Genomic DNA, 7088 nt, shown 5'->3' with positions numbered 1-7088 from the left:
GCATGGAGGAAGCCTGAGTGTGTGAGTGGGCAGTGGAAGACTGGAGGGGTGACTGGCTGGACGGTAGTAAGTAAATGAGTGAGATTTACTCATTTAAGATTAAGCACACAGTGGGAAAGACAAAGAGCATCAAGGGCGGGGTGTGAGCTGGAGGGTGTGGCCATGTCATGAGGAATAAGCCAACTGCTGAGGCGAGGGCCCTTCTACTGCAGGCGAGACGCTGTGGGGAACGTGCCAGCATATTTTGCAGTAGGAAAGGTCTATGAACTCTGTGGTCCCAGGCAGAAGCAAGCCTGGGGACAGACTGAAGCTGGTTGGCCCCTCCAAGCTCCCAGGAGACCTGCTGTCCAAGTCACCAAGCCCCATGCCAGGGCCAGGGCCAGCTAGGTCCCACGGCTGTGATCTGAGGTCAGGCTTCCCTTACACACAGGCTCCTGCGTGTCTACACCAGGCAGAGGTGGCTCAGAGCAGCTTTGGGGTCACCTCCAAAGCCCAGCCTGGCAGGGAGTCCCTGGGGAGCTCCCAGGTGGCCCTTCCCTCCCTCATAGCCCCAATCCGACTTCCAAGGTGGCGAAGGGGCCTGGGCATTTCTGGGCGCCTTGCCAGAAGCTCAGCAGGGAGAGCAACGGGGAGGGGAGGAGCTGGGCCTCAGTGCTCTTGCAAACTGAGCGCGCCCGCGCCCCCACCGGGTGCCCTCAGAGCCTGGACGCCATCTGCAATTGGAAGGACAGCCCTGCCTCCAGGTTCTGGGTGGGTGGGTTGGCGAGTGAACCCAAGATCCCACAAGCCTATTCCAACTCTTCTTGCATGCAAGGGAGGGAGGGAAGGGAGAGGGAGAAAGGAGGGAGGACCCACCCTAACCCTCAGCAGGGCTGCCTCTAGGGGGCAGGCGCCCCAGGGCTGCCTCCGCCTGCGCCCCTTCCTGCCGGGGCCTTCCTCATTCCCTCTGAATCCTGCCACGGGATCCTGGGTTTCTACACAACCAACCAGTCCCTGGAAGCCACTTCCTCCACCTTCCCAGTGGAGACCCTGCCCTGCCCTGCCTGTGGCTCCCACAGTGCAAGGCGGTCACTCAGTGTGCCTGTGGAGGCTGGGGCTGAAGTGGAAGGAAGGCCGCACCAGCTGCGGGAGATGGCCGGCCCCAGGGAAAGTGCACATGCACTCTGGCCCCCCAGGCTCAGCGCTGGCCAGGGTGTGTGACCGGCCCTGTGGGCAGAGGCCAGGAGGGGAAGTTGGCATGGTCACAGGCCTCCCAGTCCCGCCAAGCCGCAGGCTGACTCCCCAATCATTGCCAGCTGGGTTCCAATTGGGACACTCCATCGCAGGCCAGTCTAACGAACGAACGTTCCCCTAGGTGCCACTGTGGAAGTTCTGCAGAGATTCCTGCGGCCCGTCGGCCACAGTGGGACCCCGGACGGGCTGGGACAGAGGGACAGCCTGCTGGGCTGGGCTGGCCTGGCCAACCAAACGGCACTTTCCACTTGGAGCCTGGGGAGCTCAAGCTGTTTTGTGCTAGAAATGCGTCCAAACCCTGCACACGTTGGCCTCTGCTGCAGCCTCCAGCTGGGGGAGGCCGGGCCAGCTGCCTCCTTCCTGTTGGGCAGAGGAAGTGCACACGCAGCATTTGGCTGACTCCACCAAGCCTGGCTGGGTTTCCCTGGCTCCAGGCCAAAGAGGGGAAGGGACCAGGTCACCTGGGGTCCCCGGTGTACAACAGAGCCAGAAGCAAAGGCTAAGTTAGGTCAAATGGGCACTGAGGTGGAGTCATGCCTGGCCACAGTGCAGCCTGCTCCGGGTGCGGGACTTGGCTGCTGCCCAGCTGGGCAACAAAGTGCTCCTACTTCGCTTTCAGCTGACCCAAGGCCACAGTGGACCTCTAGCCTGCGTGCCCCAGCAGTGCCACGGGCAGACTGGCAGGAGCTCAGAGACACCACGCCTGCGGGTCTCGGGGGGCCCTGGACATAACTGGAGCACCAGGTCCCCCAGGAAAGAGCCAGAGTCAGCAGAGCCCTTTCTCTGGCTCGCGTCCTGTCTGCATTAGGAACGTGAACGTGGGAAGAGACAGGCCTGGAGGCTGGCTCCAGGGCTGCAGGTTACTGCGCAGTCTTGGGCAAGTGTCTCGACCTCTCTGTCTCTGACTTCCCATCAGTGTAAGAGGTGACAGCAAGGACACTACATCTGTTGTGCAGGGAGACCGAGTGTGCCTCCCACGCCACTGTACCACGGTGTGAGCCAGGCTCCTTCTGAGCCTGGGGCCTCAGCTCACCTACCACCACTTGTGCCCCCTGCAGGGCCACACAGGAAACCTGGGGTCTCCATTCTTGGGGCCTGATAGAGACTCTGAGCCCAAGATGCATCAGGAGGCCCAGCAGTCCTTATCCCAGGGCTGAAACTGACCTCCAGCCACCGTGCCTTGGGCAGGTGACTCCTGGTCACTTGGGACAGGCACACACACTGTGGCTCCCGTGTGCCCAGCCCAGTACCAGCACCAGCACCCAGCAGGCACGGCTGGAGACCCTGATGTGCAGAGAAGCCACCTTGGGGATGCTCCCCAAGGCTCTGGGTCCTCTTCCTCCTCCAACTCCCTGGCCCGCGGCCACCTGGCTCCAGTGTCTGCCTCCACCCCACACCTCCTCCGTGTGCGCCCTCTCCTCGGGACACCCTCACTGGCCAGAGCCCGCCCTAATGCCGCATGACCTCACCTTAATTTGGCCACTTCTGCAAAGGTCCCATTTCCAACCCAGGCCACATGAGGTTCCCAGCAGGCGGGGATCTGGGGCACGACTCCCATCACGGGGTGCAGGGGAGTCTTGAGGTAGGGAATTCTGGCCCACAGAGGACCCAGCCGAGGGGCAGCCCCGTGATGCAACGAGGTGCCAGGGCCAGGGGCCTCCCAGGGCTCCGACTGCGCCAGGCCCTCCAGGGCGAGTGGCCTGGGTGCAGAGCAGCTCTGGTGTTCCCTTTGTAGGCCAGGAGGGCACGGCAGAGGCCCTCGCAGGGGCAGCTCTCCACCGCCACCAGCAGACAACAGCCCCACACGCCAACGTCCACAGGCCTCCTTCCACGCGGGCGGTGCTGTTGCCTGGGGTCGGTTTACCGGGGCACCTGTTCCACCCAGGCCAGAGCCTGAGCAGGTCACCTCGGAAGATGCGCAGAGTGGACAAAGATCAGCTTAGAGGGGTTATGGGGAGACCACCCCTGGGGCAGGGCGTGGGGACATCCCTGAAGAAGGTCCAGGCCAGTCTTCACCTGGCAGGCGAAGGAGAGACCCAAGAGGGCTGCCCTAGGTTGTAGGGTGAGAAGACTCGGCCGGCCGCGGCCCTTGTCAGGTGGGCAGAGGGCGTCCCCTCTTCGGCAGCTCTGCCGCACCCCGACAGCACCCAGCCAGGCCTGGGTGTCCTGCGTGTGCTCAGCTGTGCCGCATGGTCCTGCCTTCAAGCATGGGCATGAATGGCCTCGGGCCAACCCAAAGAGCAGTCGCCGGGCTCCCAGGTGCCCATGAGCCCGGCCCCCTGGTGCTCGTACCTTTGACCAATCTCCTGCGTGTGGACAGGGCCTGGACCTGCCTCCCATCTGCAGAATCCAGCACAGGCGCAGGAACGTTTGCTTCTGTGATCCTGCGACACAGGTCAGCTTTGGTCTTGCTGCCATGTTCTGAGCTGGCCCAGTGGAGAGGCTGGTAGACAGCATGGCCCCTGGCCCTCAGGTCCCAAGTGTTGTCCTTCCCAGGCAAGTCTGCACTGATGCTGCAGCTCGGCCCAGCCAGGCCTGGGTGTCCTGGGCACAGGAGCAGGGAGGCTGGGCTCGGCCTGACAGCCACCCAAATGTGCAGCGCTGAGCCACCTGGGTGTCTCCACTGCCATGCAGGGCCGATGTTCCGAGGCCCCTCACTGGCCCCAGTGCCTGCTCTCCAGAGAACTGTCCCCTGGGTACACTCACCCGGCTCGGTTGCGACCAGTGGAGGGCTCTCCAACAGGCTGGCCTCACTGCCAAGGTGAGCAGGGCTCCCACTTCAGGGCTCAGAACCACTTTGGACAGCTTAAGTCATGCTCATCGGGCCCACTCGTCCCTCCCCTCGGAAAGCCAGCCTGAGTCCTGCAGTGTGCATTCAGCTGCTGCTCCAGAGCCACGGCAGGTCCTTCTGAGGCCCCTGTCCCAAGCATGCAGGAAGGGGGATCTAGGACCTTGACGTGGCACAACCTCACGGACATACTGATCTATGTGGCCGTGATCAGCGCCAAGAACGGCTTCTGGAATCATCCATGAAGCAGCTTGGTTGAAAGGACGGAGATTGGAGCTCAGGAAGGGTTGGGTCTTGCCCCAGGTCGCATGGCTGGCTGGAAAGAGGAGACCTAAGGCCCCACGGGCCCTGCCCCTGCACGAGTGCTCCTGCTCCAGACCTCACGCTAGCTCCCTGCAGAAGGAAGGGGAGCAGGGAGGAGAGGGGAAGGAAGGACTTGAGCAGATCCCAAATAGCAGGGGGGTGGGGGGGGCACACCACACGGCCCCTCCTGCACAGCACAGTGGGCTCTCTGTTCCTGCACTGGACGCACGTGCATTAAAGCTGCTGGGCTCTAAATTCAGGCCAGGCCCCCATCAGCGTGGCTGTCACAATGAGTCTGCCGGAGATGCCCAGCACTGCACACTCACACACACCTGCACACTCCCCACTCCCACTTCTGCACCTTCTCTGGCGGCCTCTGAACCCCAGGTCCCCTGGGGCCTGGCCAAGCCATCCACTTCCTCTCCATGATGCACAAGACCCTCCCATATCCCTGGTCACCCCATCTTCAATGAGAAAAGCCATGCTGAAGCGTAAGAGTGGCCTGTGCAAGATCACATGATGGGGGGTGGGGGTGTGAGGCAAAGCCTGGAGTGCCCGCCCTGCCCGCATCTCCATGCACCCAACACCCGCGTGGGAAAGTTCCTCGCCCGACATGGCCCCAGCCCAGTCCTGGACAGGCTCAGGGCCTGGGGACAGTCTGGACACGCACTGGCATCCCTGCAGACATGCCGTCAGAGCTGCACCCAAAGGCCCAAGGTTGCCCAGCCAGGGCCCAGCAGCTCCAGGCCTGCCGGACCAGGAGTGGGCAGCGTCCCACGAAGAACCGGCCTGGCAGGTGCAGGGGCCTGGCTTCTCAGAGAACAGGGGCCATCGACAGCTGGGAGCTGGAGCCTGCAGGTCTGGTCTCACCTCTGCACATCAGGCTCCGAGGGGCAGAAACAGGTCGCCTTCCAGAATCTGTGAGAGCAGCAGGCCTGGGCCAAGGCTCCCGGAGCTCACTCAGTGCCGCGCAGCTCCCGGGGCTGAGGCCCTGCGAACAGGCTGGCCGGGCGGGCAGCTTTTGTGCTCTAGTGCACGTCCAGGTTCCTTCTCTCCTCGCCACCCCTCCTGGCCGGCACGGCCTCTGTGGGCACAGGGCATCTGGCTGAGCTGCCCTGCATGGCCCTGGGTCCCTGGTACTGAGCTCCTGAAATCCAGGGCTGGGGCAGCACCACTGGGGGTGGTCTGCAGCAGCCCCTCTCCTCACCCAGTGGTCACCCAGGGAGGACACACACGAGCCAGTGTGGCTCCACTGGGGACTGGGACAGCTCTGAAGGAACAGCCCCTCCATGCCCCATGCCTGCCTCGGCAGCAGGGAGAGTGGCCCTGGTCCTGGCGAGAATCTCTCCCTCTAAGAACAAGTCAGTGAGCACAGCACCCCTGGGATCTTTCAAGGCCTGCAGGCCTTGCTTCTTCACAATCCATTCAACAAAGGAATCTGCCAGCCACTTGGAGGCTGAGGTGGGAGGAGTGCAAGTTCAAGGCCAGCCTGGGCAACTTGCCTGTCTCAAAACAAAAAATAGCACAAAACCAGAAACGAAAAACCTATTCTAAGAATGAGAGTTCAGCAAATTGAAACAAACTCCTAAAAGGTTATTTATTCAAGAAATAACCCCACTCTCCACCACAGATTTCTGAAGACCAAACTATTGACCAGAGATGAGGGCAGAAAACAACTTGCAGGTGTCAGCACCCCGGTTACCAGGCACCTGAACTGTGTCCACTATGTCACTATACATCTAGGCTGGGACGCTCTGTGCCAGAAACTAGAGACAGGGCCAGGGGTCTCTAGGCCTGAGACTGCCCAGGATGGGGCCCAACCCCTGGCTGGAGAGTGGTCATCAGGGCTTAGCAGTTGCCGCCACCTCTCATCAGCTGCAGGCTGCCTCTCCCTCATCCAGCCTGGCCGGGATCAGGGTGCGTGCCCGTCGGGGCTCTGGACAGCACAGCCTCACCAGCATGGACACAGCCTGCTGCAGTCCGACGCACACACCAGGGGATGCTTTCAGCTCCAACTGAGGGTACGACCCCTCTCCTGGCCCCAAGCATCCCTCAAGAAGGGCAGTGGCCCTCCCCACCCTCTGTCCTGCACCAGGACAAAGCTCCTGCCTCCTGGGACAGTCCCAGTAGGGAAGGGCAGAGAAGCCCCAGGGCCCCCAGCCAATCAGTAGGACAAGAGTGGGGGGGCACCCAGGGCCTCTTCACAACCACCAGCCTCCTAACTCCCAGAGCGGACGCTCACTGGCTCCACGACTGTCCTGGGGCCGCCCTGGAGCCCTGCCCTGTACCCGCTGGAGACCTACTGTGGCTTAATCGAGCACCCAGCTCTGCAGGTGACTCCCTTCCCCTCAGGGCTCTCGGCTCCTCCGTGGGGCTGGTGCCGTGCCCCCAGAGCCCTTTCCTACCTTCTACCGCAGCCGCTGCCTGGCAGTCAGATGCTTCTGCCACTGCAGCCCAGGGTGGGACGAAACAAAGCCAGAGTTGCGGGACAGAGAGCCAGAGCTCTGCAGCCTGCCTGTAACCCTGGCCACAGGGCAGCGATGTCCAAACGGTGCCACTCGAGGGCCCCTTCACAAAACTATTGCCAGGCTGCACTGGCATCAAACGGCCTCACTGTTAATTGGAATCCCTCTGAAGACCCGCTCCCTGTCATGGAGGGCAGCCAGCACGTTGCCCAGGCAGGGTGAGGGGTGAGCGGTCCTCACCATACCTGCCATACCCGCATGCCATCTGGCTAGCATGTCTCAGGAGGGGGCCCTGCCAG

Source organism: Sciurus vulgaris (genome assembly GCF_902686455.1).
Source record: "Sciurus vulgaris genome assembly, chromosome: 9".
NCBI lineage: Eukaryota > Metazoa > Chordata > Mammalia > Rodentia > Sciuridae > Sciurus > Sciurus vulgaris.
This window is presented reverse-complemented; position numbering follows the sequence as displayed.